At 32.0% G+C, this 18,739-nt stretch overlaps 1 long non-coding RNA gene across 2 annotated transcripts in view; it reads left to right on the forward strand.

Annotated features, from left to right (window-relative positions):
• LOC143225818 (uncharacterized) overlaps window positions 1-16,463 on the forward strand; it is a 36,712-nt gene extending 20,249 nt beyond the window's left edge. For both annotated transcript variants that reach the window (XR_013014095.1, XR_013014094.1), the window contains exons 2-3: window positions 14,278-14,378; window positions 15,855-16,463. This is a non-coding gene — a long non-coding RNA (uncharacterized LOC143225818). The remainder of the gene's footprint in view (window positions 1-14,277; window positions 14,379-15,854) is intronic.
• Window positions 16,464-18,739: the final 2,276 nt, after the last annotated feature.

Below are 18,739 nucleotides of genomic sequence, written 5' to 3' on the forward strand. Positions count from 1 at the left end.
GAGTAAGTCAATCATATTTTATTCAGGATATGGAAGTTTAGATAAATCGCGTAAATCATGGATGCTTTTTCTCAACATTCCTTTCAATTTTTCCATTTCGTACTCAAAATTATAAAAATGCAAAAACAATCTTTCTAGTCGGTCTCTGTTTCCCTCAGATCATTACTCAAAATACTTCTCTTTGAATACCAGAACCCATTAATTGTGCTGGACGACAAGAGACAAACGATCCTCCAAAATGCTGTCTGTATTTGCAGTTTAATAATTTTTAAAAGATACTGATTAAACCTGGAAAAATATTGAACCACTAAAATCAATAAATCAATTTTTTTTTTAAATCACGCGAAAAACGTCACTTGCAGATCAGATGATTTTTGGTTTTTTCCCACATTTTAGGCCTGTTAATTTCGTTTGCTTTCCAGGCTTTTGGATTTTAATTAAACCGTAACTTGTATTATGTATGTAAGTTTCTGCTTAAAATTTGTTAAATAACTTAATCGTTCAGACAACTGGTGACTTTTGCGAGGGTAAAAAATTAGGTTATGACTATTTTATTTATTTGTTTGTAGTTAAGTACAAAGCTGTACAATAGGCCATCTTTGTGTACATTTTTGATATGAAAAAAAAATCCGTTGTCTTTCACTAGCAAAAATCATTTGTAAGAAGGAGTTGAACCTCATATGCTACTGTAAAATAATTTGGTTTTGTAATTCTTAGGGGACGTTAGTGTTAGTGCAGCATAGTATAGCACATGAAATACAAGTCCAATGACTTAGTGGAACCTGGCGCCCCTAACTAGTACAGCGGTAAGTGTACGGATTTACAACGCTCAAATCAGAGGTTCGATTCCCCTCGGTGGGCTCAGCAAATAACCTGATGTGTCTTTGCTATGAAAAAAACAGTTGAACCTGGTGTAAGTGTGTGTGTGTACCGACACTGCACATGCGCTACACTTAGTCAGATTAGACTTCTACAAGGTGATGTATTTATATTTACACATTCATCGAATTTCTAGCATGCCAGTTACAGCTCAGTAGAAGCCACATGCAGTGTTTGGTTCAAATGACGCTCGTAGTCACTTATGTACAAATTACATCTTCACCTTGCTTGTGAAACGTCATACTTCCATGTATAGTAGAACGACAACTGTGTAAGGAAAATAAATGACAAGATGACGATGAAACATCCACACCGAACAAACAAATATCAATAATTAATTGAAAGCTACAATAAAAATCGTGGATATATTTTAAACACTTACTTATAAATATATTATGTTTACCGAAAAACTTAAAATGAAAATTTAACATATTTTTAACAATACATACCCGTACATTGAAATATAAATCACCCTTTATGTTGTATATCTAATTCCTCTAGGCCACAACGTCTTTGCTGGATCATATCTTTCCACATTAAACACTATGTAAAGTATAATCTCTCCATCCGTTGAGGAGGAAAATATATCTACACTGTCTCTACAGAGGGTTAAGATGTTTTCCAGTGAGTTATTCTTAGGTAGTCAACATATATTGCTAGTGTTGCAATAACTGTCTTATTTATGCTTATTTGCCAATCTACATTTTCAGTATGTACTGTTGCTTCTTAAGGTACTGGTTTCATAATTCAATAAAGCAATCTTTTCTAGGAGCAACAAAAGCAAAATCCACTCATGATGTGTAATTGTTTGTCTACTAATGGGTACAGAATTCGTAACTGGTAGTTTGTACTAGTAATTTTGTTTCTTCTTGTTTATGCTTGCCATATTCTTTCTTCTCTTGAGCATCTTGTTTGCTTATATGGTATTGGACATCTGCCGCTACCGAGCACAGTACCTTCTTCTCTTCGCGTTATTTGTTGACGTCAGTTATTGTGAACAACTGACTTCCCTTCCTACTGCCATCATACTGGTGCCATAAATGGTGGAGCACTATTTGGTTTAAGAATTTGTTATCATAATGAAGAAAATGTAACTGTAGCATTTGATGCATTTAGAAGAAATAATTTTGGCAAATAATTTTTTGTCCATTTGTATGATTATTGCCATAAACCTTAACAAAATAGATAGACTTTTAAGGGCACTTTAGAAGTTGTATCAAAACGAGTTTCAGTTTGTTTTTGTTTTGCTACTTTGGACTCTTTTAAAACAAAGTCTAAACGACACAAAAATCAAATATGAACAATTAGTACCAGATTTAATAATGTGAAAATGCTCATCACATTTTAGGGATTTTAACCTACTTAATTGCGAATCCAGAATTAAAATTAAACCAAATAAATCTTAGGATCTTATTTATTTTACCGCAAAGGATTTGAATTAGATTTATGTTTATTCTGTTTCAAATAAATAATTTAATCAAATGTTTATTTTAATGTAAAGGGGACAATATTTTCAAACTTACATATTTATAATATATTATTTCATTTAATAGATAATTAATGTCTGGTAAATTCATCAACTATGGTACAGATTACTTTGTAATGGAACTACCACAACCGGTTCCAGAGCATACTTTATTTAAACGTGTTTAAATATGTATTAACGGTTATATCTGGGCCTAAATTTGCATGGCTTTGTAATCTAGAAATTTACTTTACTCGATGGAATCGCGAGAAATACTTTTCTTAAATACAAATTAATTTAAAAAGTTTATAATATAAAATTAACTTATACAAAAACTATCTCTCACATGAATATCAAACTATGAAAATGTGTTATTGGAGCCTACAGTATTTGAACAATAGGCACGAAAATAATTCTAATAGATGCAATTGTAAGATGGTATGTATTGCAACAACGTTTCGTATCGAAGACGTCAGTACAATTAAACTATACGATTCATGATTTTAAGTCTTGTTTACGAGGTCTGTTAAAAAATACGCGGACTGACGTTATAAAACAAAATGTACTTTATTTAGAAGTTACAGGTTTGGGACCCCTTCAAAGTACTCTCCTCCCCAACGCACACACTTATCCCAACGGTGTTTCCACTTGTTGAAACAGTCGTGGTACGCTTCTTTTATAATGTCCTCCAGCTCCTTCGTCGCATTTGCCTTAATCTCGGGAATCGTCTCAAATCTTCTTCCTTTCAAGGGTCTTTTGAGTTTGGGGAAAATGAAAAAATCGCAACGAGTAAGGTCAGGTGAGTTGGGGAGGTAGGGAAGAACAGTGATCGAGTGTTTGGCCAAAATCTCACGAGCTCTGAGGGCTGAATTTCGCAGCAACGCGGTGCATCTTCAATTTTTCGGTCAAAATCTCGTAACAAGATCCAACTGATATCCCACGCTCTTCAGCAAGCTCCCTGACAGTTAGACGTCGATTTGCCCGCACCAAGGTGTTGATTTTGTCGACGTGTGGGTCATCAGTTGACGTGGAAGGACGTCCAGGACGCTCATCATCTTCAATGGACTGTCGACCATCCTTAAAACGTTCATGCCACTTGAAACATGCCGTACGCTTCGTAGCAACATCACCGTAAGCCGTGTTCAGCATAGCAAAAGTTTCAGTCGCATATTTTCCAAGTTTAACACAAAATTTCACAGCAAGTCGTTGCTCCTTCAGGTCATTCATTCTGAAATCCGCCAAACGAAAAAATCGCACTTCACTTAAAACCGCGTAGCTAATACACAAATGAAGATATCTGCAATCGGGAAATGGCGTCGTAATCAGCTGATTTGTGCAAACCTAGCGACACCAAGCGGATTCTCCTGGAACCAACTGGAGCCGCGCAATTCAAGCAGTCCGCGTATTTTTTGAACAGCCCTCGTACTGTTGCTTTTATTTTTTTCAGTAGAAAGTGATGGAATAAATATTTTTTCATATATATCTGGTTTACATATTAAGAGTGCTCTTATCTAATATATTTTTAGTCTAAATAGTAAGACAACAGTGATTTTAACGGACATACCCCCCTGGTACAGCGGTCAGTCTACAGACTTACAACTCTAAAATCAGAGGTTCGATTCCCCTCGGTGGACTCAGCAGATAAGCCGATCTGTTTTTGCTATAAAAAAATACACACTCACTGGACATAATAAACTTTGCCCAGAATAAGTGAGAATAAAAGTAGAACTGAACACAATGAATAACATATATTTCGATAAAAAGTACTTAAAACTTATTGTTGTTTTTTTAACTTCATTAAAAGGTTACGTAACTGAAAGTATTCCCCACACACAACTGTTAGGTTATTCTAGTTATGTAGTGAAATTTTACTGTCACTCTTACAGAGCACACATAGTCTCAAATTGTGGAGCACGAATTTTTGAAAACAAGAAGATAATCATGAACCCAGATTTGATTTAGTAGTTTAAAATCAGCCGTGGGGGCGCTATAATTGACGGTCAATCCCACTATTCGTTGGTAAAAAAGAGTAGCCCAAGAGTTGGCGGTGGGTGGTGATGACTAGCTGCCTTCCCTCTAGTCTTACACTACTAAATTAGGGACGGCTCGGTGCAGTGGGTTAACAATCTACTCACTTAAATATCTGTTTAAGAATCCGCAAGCGATTGCGGCCCTATGTTCCTTGATGGAATCTAATGGTGATAACTAACTAACTATATATATATATGTTAATGAATATCTAAGTAATATATATACATGGGTAATTAAAATTGATTTTTCATCAAAATGTGACAAGCTTTAACTAGTTTATTTCTGCATATATTTTAGTTATATAAGGATTGCACTTTGTGTTTGGACATTGTAAAAATTTGTGTTCAATTCAGGTTATGCATACTTAGTTGAAAAGTGGTATTTCAATGTTTCTGTGATATATTAGCTGTAAAATTACATCCTGAAGAGTGACCTTTGAAATCATAAAAAAGGAGAAAATAATAATTTACTTTTTATCTCAATTTTTGAAAATGTCTGCTAATTCATAGTGAGATAATGATTCAATACATTACATTTTTTTTTCGTTTCGTTCAGTTACATTTTGTGAAATAGCCTTCTTGCTTTACGTAATATAATTTGTCTCGGACGAGTTTTTGACTTATTATGTTACGCACGTTAAACGTATTACGATTTTAAATAGCGGGAAATGTTAATTTGAATTTAGAAGTTGACTGAACGTTGATATGTAACAAATTTGTGATATTTGCTAACATTTTCTTCTTAACATAAACACACTTCAATATACGAACAGCAATACAATTTATAATAACGGTTATTACAAATAATGCTTTATATACAAGAGTTTTACAAACTTATAAACAACACTAAGTTTTCTATCCGGTCTGGAACTAAATACTTTATCGACGTTAACAGAGAGAGAATTAATACTATGTTGATATTGTTACGCTTCGATTAATGGCTAGCCTCAGGCCATTTATAAAATGGCCTTTTTTCCGACGAAGATAGCTAATGTTCTTGTAGAAATACTGGCGTTCAAAGTGAATTCACTGAGGTTAAGTGGTTTCTAATTTTCGAAATCTATAAACGTTCCTGGTCAAATATCTGTAATTTTCTGATTAATAAGTGTTTGCCACAATTACAGCTTCCGACCACTGACTGTAATGAACCGACAATATTATACTATTCCCTTGTATTGCAATTTAAAACTTTAAGACGATGTTCTAGAAAGCTCATTTGGACCAATAATGCTGGTAGTTACGTAGATATATAAATTGTTGATTCTTATGCTCGAGAATCTTCCACAAATGTAGAAACTAGGCGGCACTTTCACATATACATTTAACAATATAAGTTATAGGCATTTCTAAATATATATTAAACTAAAAAATACATAGATATTAATAAATATACCTTAGTAAATTATTCAGGCATGTAAGGAATACTTTCAAAATACAGGTTAAGCTTACTATCTGTAATTATTTATCTACTATAAATAATGAAAACCGTTAATTATGTGAAACAACTTTATCCGTTATGCTTCTGTTTCATTTACGATACTTGCGTGAGTATGATGAACTCTAAATATTTACTTTAGCCAACGTTTTAATAACGAAAGTTCATCCTAATTTATAATATTTTCTAATAATGAGGCTTTCGACAGTAGTAGGCCCGGCATGGCTACGTGGTTATTGCATTCGACTCGTAATCTGAGTGTCGCGGGTTCGAATACTCGTCACACCGAACATGCTCGCCCTCTCACCCGTGGGTGTGTTATAAAGTGACGATCAATCCCACTATTCGTTGGTAAAAGAGTAACCCAAGAGTCGGTGGTGGGTGGTGATGACTATCTGCCTTCCCTCTAGTCTTACACTGCTAAATTAGGAACAGCTAGCGCAGATAGCTCTCGTTGCGCGAAATTCAAAACAAACACAAACAAATGGACAGAAGTAATTAAGCGGTATAACAATCATTATTTCTTTATAACTGATTTTCTTATTAAAAAGATCATTGATTATTCCTCACAGAATTCCTTTCTATTCCATCTGTTACTAAGAACGTAATTTAATTTGAACTCACAAGTGTGAAGATCTTACAGTTGGAAGTCTAGTCTGGAATATGAATATCTATACACAAGAGTGAAAATTGGAGACATCAATTTTTACTGTGTAAAGACCTTGAAAAATTACGTTTTTTTTTCTCTTGTAGATATGTTATTTTTTATGTGTATTTCGTTGGAAAACGAACTCACCACCCAAGTCGTTTGAAACCCGATCAACCCGAGGATTTTTGGTTGTAATTGTAATTGTACCGTCATAAAACTAGAGGCCCGACGCTACTCCATAAAGGCAACGAGTAGGTGGGGAGTCTCGGGACGTATTTATCTAAGTTACGGGGAAGAATTAAATCTTTTGCCACCCACGTTGTTTAAGAACTCATTAGATTAATCGGCTTACCTGTAAAAGATAAAGAAGGAGAAAGAAGATGTTGTTAATAAACATTACAGAACTGCTTTTCTCTCAAAGTAAAAGATAAACTTCGCTAGATACTCGTTTCAAAATGAAGTCAAGGACTATAATATAAAAAAATATCTCATAACTTCGCAGATACAGAAGATCATGAAACATCCAGCTCACTAGATACTGCTTACAAAATGTGATGCTCTCTGGAGGTTCAGCCAATTTATAGTGCTAAAAAATCTAGTTTCGATACCCAATGTAGAAACTGCACAGATAGTTCATTGTGTAGCCTTACACTTAACAACAAACAAGCAAACAAAACGTGATAGATAACTCACTGATAGTAAATGGTCGTATCTCCAATCCTGTGACCGTCAGTTTATGAGTATCTAAATTAGACGAATATATTTATTTGCACTATTATACAAATTATTGATAAAGTCCTTGTACAACTTTAAAACCTAGTTACCTTTGATGTACGCACTGTAGAAACAAACTGTAAACAGTTGTTAAAAGAATAATTCATAAAATGTACTACAATGTAAAACTTAATGTCAGATCCCTAATTGACGGATATAGCGATGATAGAAGAAAAAGTTACTGGTGTGGTATGGTTAGCTGAACTGAAGTCAATAACACCATCAAAGAGAAAATTTAGAACTCATTACAATAAAGATGCTCCCACCCTAACTCAATTAACATCAGAACGAAAAGGTTTAAAGAATGACAAACCGCGATTCGAAAGCCCACTGATCAATGATAAGATGTAGCAGTTAGAGAATGTTTTTGAAGACTTAGAAAATCGCTTTTAAAAATTTATATTATAAAAATAAGATAAATATCGTTAAAATACTGAGCAATTTTCAACGTTAATTAAAGAATTTCAGAAACAATGCATAAGAAGGAAAAAGAAAATTTTGTAATATTATTAATCAACAATGAATCAAGTGTAAATGAAATTATACGTCAAATCTTATTGAAATGGCTTAAATGATCATTATTACATGGCTACTAAAATTATTGGCAGTGTTATTGTGTTGAAATATTAGACTTCTTACCTTTTAATGAATTGGGTGTTATACGTTGTAATAATTCATGTCTAGTTAACGACTAATACAAACAGCGTTTTCAATGCTGTAAATCATCTGCGCTGATGAACACTGAAATTGAGCGAAATGCGTCGTTAGCAGCCTTTATATAATGCAAGATGAGAGTTCAGTTCCATATTTTATTTCTTAAGTCTGTTTCCTGTCTGGTTAAATCTAGTAAGTGCGATATTTGATTTACTAGTTTTATTTTTTTACATTTTCATTTCAGATGTTTATGAATATTGTAAGTTATAAACATATGTTTTAATAAACATTTTACAGGCATGACATAGCGATGTTTTTCATAAAGTTTTATCATGAAATGGATTATGACAAAATACATTGTAAATGCCTTGTTTTATGGTTCCGCTCATAATCTACGGGTCACGGGATCAAAACTCATCGCTGAACCTGTACGCCTTTTGAGTCTTAAGGCCATATAATATAACGGGCAATCCCACTATTAATTTATTCATTGGTAAAGAGCAGCCAAGAGTTGGTGGTGGGTAGTATTAGAAAAGCTACCCTCATACTAGTCTATTACTTTTAAATTAAGGAATGTTAGCGCAGATGGTACTCGAGTAGATTAACATGAAATTCATTAAAAAACAAACACTGAGCTGATACGCTCTCTTAATATAAACGTCTGTTAGTGTTTACCATTACATATACGTCGTTTTTAAAATACACTAATATCCATATATGTTTTAAAGGATTACATGTTTTGAATAAGAAAATGAGTTTTCATCAACATTTCTCAAACTTCAGGAATATTGCATTTACAGTACAGACGATTTTTCATATGTTTTCAAACGGTTATGGAGCTCATTCATACATTGTTATTACTTGAAAAGTTAATGCGTGTTTAGTACATTTAAAATACTTCTAGTGTTTGTTAAAAAACAAAGAAAACCTGATTTCATTTGAAAGAAATAAAACATCTGTAATTCATCTTTGAAAAATTATGATGTCCAGAGGACAGATTAAATTTTACACACCTGAAAGAAAAACAATTTTTGTGATTCGTATAATGAAATACGTATAAATACAATCATTTTATTTTTAATAAGGAGATATATATTATTTTCTCTAGGGCTTTGGATGGCCTGATGACTATAGCGCTTAACTCACAATCTACAGGCCGTGGATTTCAATCCTTTAACCGAACGTGCTCGCCCTTGCGGCGGGAAGAGCCTTATAATGAGGCAGTCAATCTCAATTTTTCTTGATAAAAGAGTTGGGATAGTTTGAGTTGACTAGTTATCTTTCATATAGTCTGTCAATTCTAAATTATGGATGGTTAGCACAGATAACCCCCGTATAGCCTTACAAGAAAATCAACAAAACACGACTCTTCTCACTATGTCTCTGAAATTAACTTCATTTCAAGCATGTGTAACGGATATACTGTCATATATTTAAATTAATACTTAATTGTGTTTTTTCCATGAATTTGACGTATATTTTTGGATGTGTATTGCACAAGTCTCGCCTGTTCTCTAAATTTGCAGAAGATTCTTGAAAGCAAGAATACAAAATATGTGGTTTACGAAAATAGTAGCGCGTTTTAGATAATTTTAGAACGTTCGAGAATTTCGCACGAGTATTAAAAGCAAGCCATCACAAGACGCCAACGCAGTTTTATACTATTGGTTACTATAGTTACTATTTTATACTATAGTCAATATACTATAAGCCTCGGAAATTATAGATGTGATTAACGCTTATTAAACGAAAAATTACAGAATTTGACTAGGAACGTTTATAGATTTCGAACATTATGAACCATTTAATTTCAGTGAATTTACTTCCGACGTCAATATTTCTACGAGAACAACAGATATCTTTCTCGGTAAAAAATAAGCTTGTAAACCGTGTTAGGCCAAACAAAAATTGAGCGAGCTAGCATTTCCGTCAAGTGAAGGGTAGCTCTGTATCAACATTAAATTAATTTGTGACTTGTGAATCTGAACCGTTGATAAAATATTAAGTTCCACCAGATAGAAAATAAATATCGTTTGTGAGTGTGTAAATTTTATATATACATATAATAATTTGTAGTAACAGTTAGTATAAATTGTTTTTTTTTTGTTTTTCTATGTTAAAATATATTTGTGTTAAGATAGAAAATTGAATCTATCAAATATGTTGGCAAATATCATAAATTTGATATATATAGAAATTTACTTAAGCTCTTAATTAAAATTGAAATTTCTGATTAACTGATATCGTAATACGTTAACACATGTAAAATAATTCATTGGAGACTCGTCCGGGATAAATTATAGTACATAACACATGCAACATTTATAACCGATGTCTCTGAGATTATCTTTAATGTGTAACATGTGACACTTGCTACATATATCCTAGAAATCATATTTAATTTGCAACACATGACATTTTTATTTATAGCATATTTTGGCTGCTAAAATCATTATTCTAGATTATACCTGTGAAGTTAATTTCCCAGTGCTAGTATCAGTTGTTGTTTCAGCGATAATTGTGACTCAACTATGTAGAGAAGTACAATGTTACTTGCAAAGATGCGGCTTTCGTTGATTATTTATGTACAATTACGGTAACAAATCTCCCTCTAGCAGTGGATTGTGCTACTATGGGAAGCGATTTAAACGAAGCATCGTAAACAAATACAGTATGCTATTCATGTCTGAACATTATTGTTGTCATTACGCTAGTATGGTAAAGAAAAGGCAAGTTGTGATTGCAATAGTGAAGGCTGTATTAATGTCGTAGCAGTAAATTTAAAAACACAGTAATATTCACAAAGATAATTTCGTAAGGGCCTTCAGTAAAACATACTATAATTAATAGTGAAATGTGTATTAGAGTCAGAAATAATTAAATGATCTTTAAGAGAAATATACTCTTTAAACAAAATAATTAATTTAATGTTTGTTTATTTACTGTTAAGCGCAAAGGTACACAATGACTTATCTATAATCAGCCCAATGCGGGCATCAAACCATTAGAAAACTGCTAAGCAATTTCAGGCAAAACAGATGTCCCTTAATTCCTTCTAAGTTTATATGATTTGGAGTTTTTTGTATGCTTTTTGAATTTATCAATAAGAAAAGGGCGATACATTACCAAGCAGATGGTAAATCTTTAATACACGTATCCAACGTAAGATTATAAGTGCGAAAACAATCACATGAAAGTTATTGGTAGAGTACATCTAACTGGGTACTTCCCCTTTGGTCAGTAGCTCAAAATTAGAAACAGTAGCAGTATTAGTATTAGAAGTAGCAGATAGTCTTAATTACAAATATATTAAAACTATGTTAACAGGTAGATTGCAAATTGACTTTTTTGTGTAAATTTACAAGATATGTTTTGCTGAATTTTCCATAAATAAAATATGTAAGTTTTATGAGTTCAAAAATAGAGGCCCGGCATGGCCAAGTGTGTTAAGGCGTTCAACTCGTAATCCGAGGGTCGTGGGTTTGAATCCCGGTTGCACCAACATGCTCGCTCTTTCAGCCTTGGGGGCATTATAATGTTACGGTCAATCCGACTATTCGTTGGTAAAGGAGTAGCCCAAGAGTTGATGGTGGGTAGTGATGACTAGCTGCCTTCCCTCCAGTCTTACACTGCAAAATTAGGGACAGCTGGCGCAGATAGCTCTCGAGTAGCTTTGCGCGAAATTCAAAAACAAACAATCAAAAACAGACTTTTAAAGGTTGATATTTGAGAAAGGGGACAGCTCCTAGAAGAGTCTGGAATCGTCTGCCTAAAACAGAAAATTCTTAATTAACACAAATAAGCTAATGGAAAAATTAGCAAACTAAGCAGCTCTTCACTGGAACCACATACTACAATATTATAAAGAAAATACAGCAAGATAATGGAACTCTCCACCAGCACCATATTTCAGACACCTTCTATTCTCTAATTCTCAATCTCGTTTGAAATATCGGCTTTCCATTTTTAGTAGTAAAACTTCTTTAATTTTTCTGAATTACCAGTGTTATTTCTTGTCTGAAACATTGTATTTTGTTCAGTCCATATGTCATGAGTTATAATAGTGCTTGCTACTAGTAATATGCTGAAGACACGATTTTTGTTGTTTGATGTTTTCAATCTTTGGGCAGTTGTACTTGTTTTGGTAATGCAATATTCTCCAAAACTTCAGGGAACATTGTATGCCAACCGTTTTCATATTTGGAGGTTGTTTGGTTGTTTTACATGTCACTAAGAGTTTTCCGGTTTTGAATGTGACTCTGATGCTAAATTATTTGAAACTCTTTTTTAGGTTGCGGTTTATTTTTTAGAGCTCTTTCCAACATATATTAGAGAAAAATCTCTTGTGAGTGAAAAGTGGATTGAGTAAGAACTAGTTTCAGGACCAGGTGCATTAGAGGTAAAAAGCTGTGTCCAGCGTTAAAATAATGAATGTGTGTTTGTTGGTAGTGGTTCTGAAATACTGACTGGCTTGATTCTTCAAATTAAACATAAGAAGCTACATATTGATTTTGTTACATAAACATATTACATAAATATTTTGATGGTTGTGACGATCAAGAATACACTCAATCTATGCAAAAATACAAGATTCGTCGATTTATAACGAAGAAGGAAACATTAAATGATTTGTTGCAAGTGTATTGAGTGGAGAGAAACATGACGTTTTTTATCGAAGAAAACTGAGAAATAACTGATCATTCAGAAAGATACTTTGTTGCATTGTGAGATCAACTGTGAACTTTAATATGTACTGTATACAGATATTATGAGAAATTTTCTGGAATAAATCTTCACAAGAAAATTTTGACTTTGCAGAAAAACAAAAAACAAACAAACAACAACACACATCTGCTCTCTTCAGAGATCCGATCTCTCTAAGTATTAAAACTGCAATCATGAGACACCTTGTATCTCTGCAGCTAATTAAACAGGAAACAAGAACTGGAATGTATAAGTATCTCCATTCCGTGTGATACTTGTAAATATATCTCTGATACAGAAAGTCACACAGTATACAACAACCCCATGAAACAGTAAATAAGATCTTTCGCCAGTAGAATTACAGAAGTCACACCCCATGTCTAGTTGTGTATATCACCTCAATTATATTTTGTATGTTTCAAAATCTGTACGTATAAAAACGTCAAAATAATTTGTAGAAAAAATATATATTACAGGAGAGTAAGATATGTAGTTTCAATGTCATTATAAACAAGATGACACAGTTTCTTTGATACCTCAAGATGCATGTAGGATAACTGACATACTGATAGATACATTTTCATATAACTCGCTTGAAAATATTATTTTAAAAGACATAATGAAATAATTGTATGAAAAATTTTATTTAAATTTATTTCACCTCAGTTTTTATATCTATTTTCTCGTATTCTCGTTAATTAAAGCAATCATATCTTTTTTTACATGTGTACTTTATACTAAAGCAATATTATCAGCAAATGTTGAAACATTTTTGTATAATCTTGGCTAACAAAAAATCCTTTATAAATAATATGGATCCTTAAATAAATGTTTGTGGAATACCATACTTCATTTGTAGTTCATTTATATCTGAAAAACTTTTAAAGTATTTAAAATATCTCATTGCTGTTTTTTTAAACTTGTCATAATAAAATAGCATGTGACACTATGTCAGAAGCTTTAACAATACCAAAAAATACGACGACAGTTTGTTTACTATCATCCAATAATTTATACATTTTATAAAGAGGATGTACATAGTATATATATATACTAGTAGCCTATCAATATGCCATAAATACGTTTTTAATTTCAATTTTTGACTTATTAAAGTCGGAATGTTTTATTTTTCAAACCATTTTTTATACTTTTGAGTACATGTTGTTGAAGGTAAAAATAGTCTTAGTTATTGAATTAGACTCGTTTTCATATTCTTGATTTATAATTTTATGTTATTTACCAAAGCATTTTTCATAACGTTTTTAAAATGCCTAATAAAATAATGCTATTGTTAAATTTGACATCAGTTAATAATTTCCTTGAAAAAATATTTTATATGATAATACCAAATAGTTTTTATTTTTACTTATGATATTATTCACGTTACGCTACGAAACTGTTTTATAATATCTCTATTACTACCTATAAACTGTTTTTTCATGTAATCACATTTTAAATTTTTGAACATAATAGTAAACTGGTTAATATGTTTTTCAATCATTCGATTCATATTTTTTATTATAAGCATTATTTTGATATTTGTTATATAATATATTTCGATTTTTTTATGAAGTTTATGACCTGTAATGTAATCAAACGTTTTTTTTAATTTCCTCTGCATTATTTCGTAATTTGGTGTGTTATAAATTTGGTCTCACTGTTTTATATATTTTATTTTCACGTACAGTATCAACTATTTTTAATTTCAACAAAGTGGGATAATGGAAATATCAACGACAACAGATTGTGTTCATGCTTTAGATCAAAAACGACCTAAGCATGATTCAGGTATATTGTTTTTGTACATTTATTTATATAAGCATCAAATCCGTATAAAGTTAAATAATTTAAAGAATCTTGAACAAATTTTAGATGGTCAAAATATCTATATCTTATTGTACAACAATATTTTCTTAATTTTAATTATCATTACTTTTTGTCTAACTTCTGGAAAAACGTAAATTTGTGTGACCTGTAAGTTCCAGTTAAACTCCAAACAATATCACATATCCATACTTAAATTATATTTTTGTAGTAAACAGTAATACAGCCTGCTTTATTATATTCTCTGCAGTTGTTATCTAAGTGAAAAATGTTTATCTTTTCATCTTAATTCATGTACTAGTTAATATTTTTACAGCTGTTTATTCATCTACCACATAAAGTAACACATATTTGAAAATATTTTTCTCTTAAACCTTTTATGGACACTTGTACACTTATACCCAAACAAACCTAAAACTTAATTCATGTTTTACCTTCTTGACTTCCCATAGTAGTGTTTTTGTTGGTGGCAATAAATGCTCATTTAAATATATTATACTTGCTTTAAACCTTAATCAATAACCTCTGCTTTAAATTGTTTGAGAATATGCCTTACCTTCTTATAGCCATTCAGCCTTCATGTATATGTATGTATTATTTACACTTATTTGGTTTTGGTTTTTCCTTGTTTGTACTCTATTTACCTCCTAAATATCCTTCTTCACAGTTTTTACATTTATAAGATTAGCAATCTTCTGACAACTTCACACACATTTTTACTTTACCTTTCTGGAATTAATTCTACTTCAGGACTGACTCTTTTAGACACTATTTTCAAACTATTTATCTATCATTTTACATTCTCATTCTTTCCTTTAATTTGAACACTTGTCTTTTCTGATTTTAAATTCTCACTTTTTCAGTGTTAATGCAGTCATACCTATCATAAACTCATCCACCTTTTGGTGATAAACTCCAATAACTGTTTTAGTTGTTGAATATTATCTTTAGCATGAAAATATACTTTCACAATTCAGCTTTCATTCCTGTATACTCACTATTCCAACTTGTACCTTCTAATCCATTATCAGTATTTTTACTTTTCACACACTGTGACCTCCTTCCTTTCACTTCTAGTTGGCTCAGTTAATAATTTAGTAAAAATTTAAAAGTTGTCTTCATATTGTGCATATTCCAAAAATTATGTTAATTTCTTAAAAATTTTCACCATATAACTTACACTACACCTATAAAATTCCATAGATAAGAAATATATACTATAGTAGAATAAGATAAGTAGTATTTACAAGCTCGTAAAAATTTGTAGGGTTTCCAGTTGATGGTATGTCCAGCAATGGTAGAATTCTGTGATTTTATGACACTAGTGTTGTTTTTCAACTTCCCTAAGTCGACCATCAAATGCCTAACAGTTTCTACTATGAACAGTTGCGAGTGTAAACACTTCATTTTGTAGTATGTTACTGTACTTTTTTTTTGTAGATGTTTTTTGTCTGGTTGCCTCTGCTAACCTGATTGTTGGCAAGTGAAAATATCCAATGAAGGACATCATGATCTCACTGCTGCAATTGGGGATACAATTATAAGAGTTAATCAACCAGCTGATCCATTGATCTGTGAAAATAAGAAAATAAAAACAATCTAAACCAGAAATATATATCCATTGGAAGTAAACCTACGAAGGAAGGTAAAAATAATATGCCTCTTCCAGCTTACTGTTTTCATTGAACTACGATCAGTGCCAGAACTAGGCTTTACTAATAAGGCAGACATTTTACAGAATGTCTGGTCAAGATGTACAAGATACAGAGAAGACATTAAACTGGATTAGAAGGTAAGGAAGTTCAAACTATAATTTTTAAAGCAAAAGTGCAGGTGAACAACCAGTAAATAACCTTTAGTGCTAAATTCCTCAGTTCTACAGCTACCAAAAGGCCCATGAACATAATACTGGTTATGGTTTAGCTCTGACCACCACAACATTAGAGTAGTGTTGACAACTACTAGTACTATGGATTAAAACATACTGATAGGTTATGGGTACCAAACAATAAGATATAGATCACACTTAAGTTAGAGGTATGGGTGCTATTTCTGTATTAATTTGAACGTTTTAGTCCTGATATGTTTATTTTGTTCGGTTAATTTTATTTCAATATTTATAAGTAACCAGCAGTTATTTTTTTCAATTTTTTCTTCATTATTTCCTATTTAATTTTGTACTTTTGTAAAAATTGGCAACGTTAGATTTTTGGTAATTTGTATTGCATTTGATTTTTTTTGTGAAGGCATTTATTTTGCAAAATTTTGTATTGATTTATTCTAGTGGAATATTGTATTGTGTTGCATTCCCGAGTTTTATCGTACCTGTTACATAGTACGACTTTTTACAAGTGTGGTTATGATTCAGTACAATTTTGGTGACCCTCATGTATTAAAGGTATATTGGTGAGAGACTGAAGATTAGTTCAGCTAAAGAACGACTTAAGAATTAGAAGGAGAATGTTTAAATTATAAACAACATCTTCAAGTAGTTTTGTATTATAGTTTATTTATTTTTTATAACTTATATACGGTTTTGTTAACAAATAAACAGTCCATTATTTGTATTTTGCCCCTTCCTCTAGTGGTACAGCTGTACGTCTGCGGACTTACAACGCTAGAAATCGGTTTTAGATAGCGATTTGGATAGCGAAGAACATATAACCCATTGTGTAACTTTGTTATTTTACAGATATGACTCAAGGGTTCGCATCTTCTTTAGATGTTAATAATATAGACTTTCTCTTTTATTTCATTGATCGCTTGGATAATGGTGACTCCCAAGTCACCCTCATGAAGTTTACAATCTTACACCCACATTGAAAGATAGTAACGTTAAAATCAATGTTTACCTGTTGTGTTTATATTCATTATATGAGATGGATTTGTTGATACTTTAAAATCAGTTTTTGAGCTTGAACCAAATGATCAACAGATACTTGAAGCAGCTCCCTCTCATATTTTATATTCCTCTTTATGTTATCTAATTTACTTTGATTAATTAGACCATATTTAAATGTTTTAACTACCTTTTAACTATAAAATTTTATTTTATCTTACTGTTTGTTATTGGTTGCGATTTTTAAAGAAACATCCGTTTTCATTTGAATTAATACTATTTTAAGCTGTTTTTCTTTATTTTTTGAAGAAGAATAAAGCCTTTTTTATTTGCTATGAAACCACTTGTGATGCATTAGTTTATAATCATTAAGTCACAGTTTCATGGCAAGTGTAGAAATGATTTACCTGTGAAGTACCATTCCTCTAAACAAAGAATAACAACGCCAAAGAATCCTCTTGAAATAGACTGCCAGCTGTTAATTCAATACTTTCTAACACTTGCGCCAGAGGAACATATATGAAGTTCAATTCCTAAAATTTGGGATTAGGTTTCGCTGCAGTAGACAGAGCGTAGGTAGCCAGCCATCTAGCTCTGCGTTAAAGCAGCGATGAAACAAAACATTTCCAACCGTGTTTTGTGTGTTGATTGCCCTTCTCGATTTCATTACATGATGTTTAGTATCGTACAGTATGTAGAGTATGTGTCTATTTAACGAGAACTACATTCTTTCTAATAATATGCTGAAAAGAAGGCAAATATCTCTGGTATCGATCATCAAATGTAAATCAATTCAAAAGTTAAATAATTCAAGTACACTTAGAATATTTTCAAATAACAAAATCTATTGGTAGAATGTATAGTTATTCAATATACTTTTGAAGATTATAATTAATTGAAAGACGTGTGAAAAAAATAAATATTTCCAAGTAGGCGTAGTTTCAGCTTGCTTGTTTGAAATTAAACACAATGCAACACAATGAGTTAGCTACTGTTTACTGAGTTGTAAATAATATTGATCGTTAAATAGATGTAAGGAGATCCAGACTATAATTCTTAAAGCCAAAGTGTAGGCGAAGAACCAGTAAGCAGCCTGTAGTGCCAGAATCCTCAGTCCTGTAACTGAGTTTACCTGTTGTGTTTATATTGTGAAATAGATAAATAAATAGATCTATTTTAATATTCTGAGCCTCTTATAGTAAGTCCTGATGGTGTATGGAAGAATTAGTGCAAATAATATAAAAAACGCTGACAACTGACAAACTCAGTTTGATTATGGTTTCAGTATAAGGTTTAGTTTGTGTTGAATTTTGCACAAAGCTACACGAGGACTATCTGCGCTAGCCGTCCATAATTTAACAGTGTAAGACTAGAGGGAAGGTAGCTAGTCATTACCACCTACCACCAACTCTTGGAATACTCCTTTACAAACGAATAGTAGGATTGACAGTCACATTATAACGCCCTTACGGCTGAAAGGGTCGAG

The sequence above is a fragment of the Tachypleus tridentatus genome, chromosome 1 (genome assembly GCF_004210375.1).
Source record: "Tachypleus tridentatus isolate NWPU-2018 chromosome 1, ASM421037v1, whole genome shotgun sequence".
Classification (NCBI taxonomy): domain Eukaryota; kingdom Metazoa; phylum Arthropoda; class Merostomata; order Xiphosura; family Limulidae; genus Tachypleus; species Tachypleus tridentatus.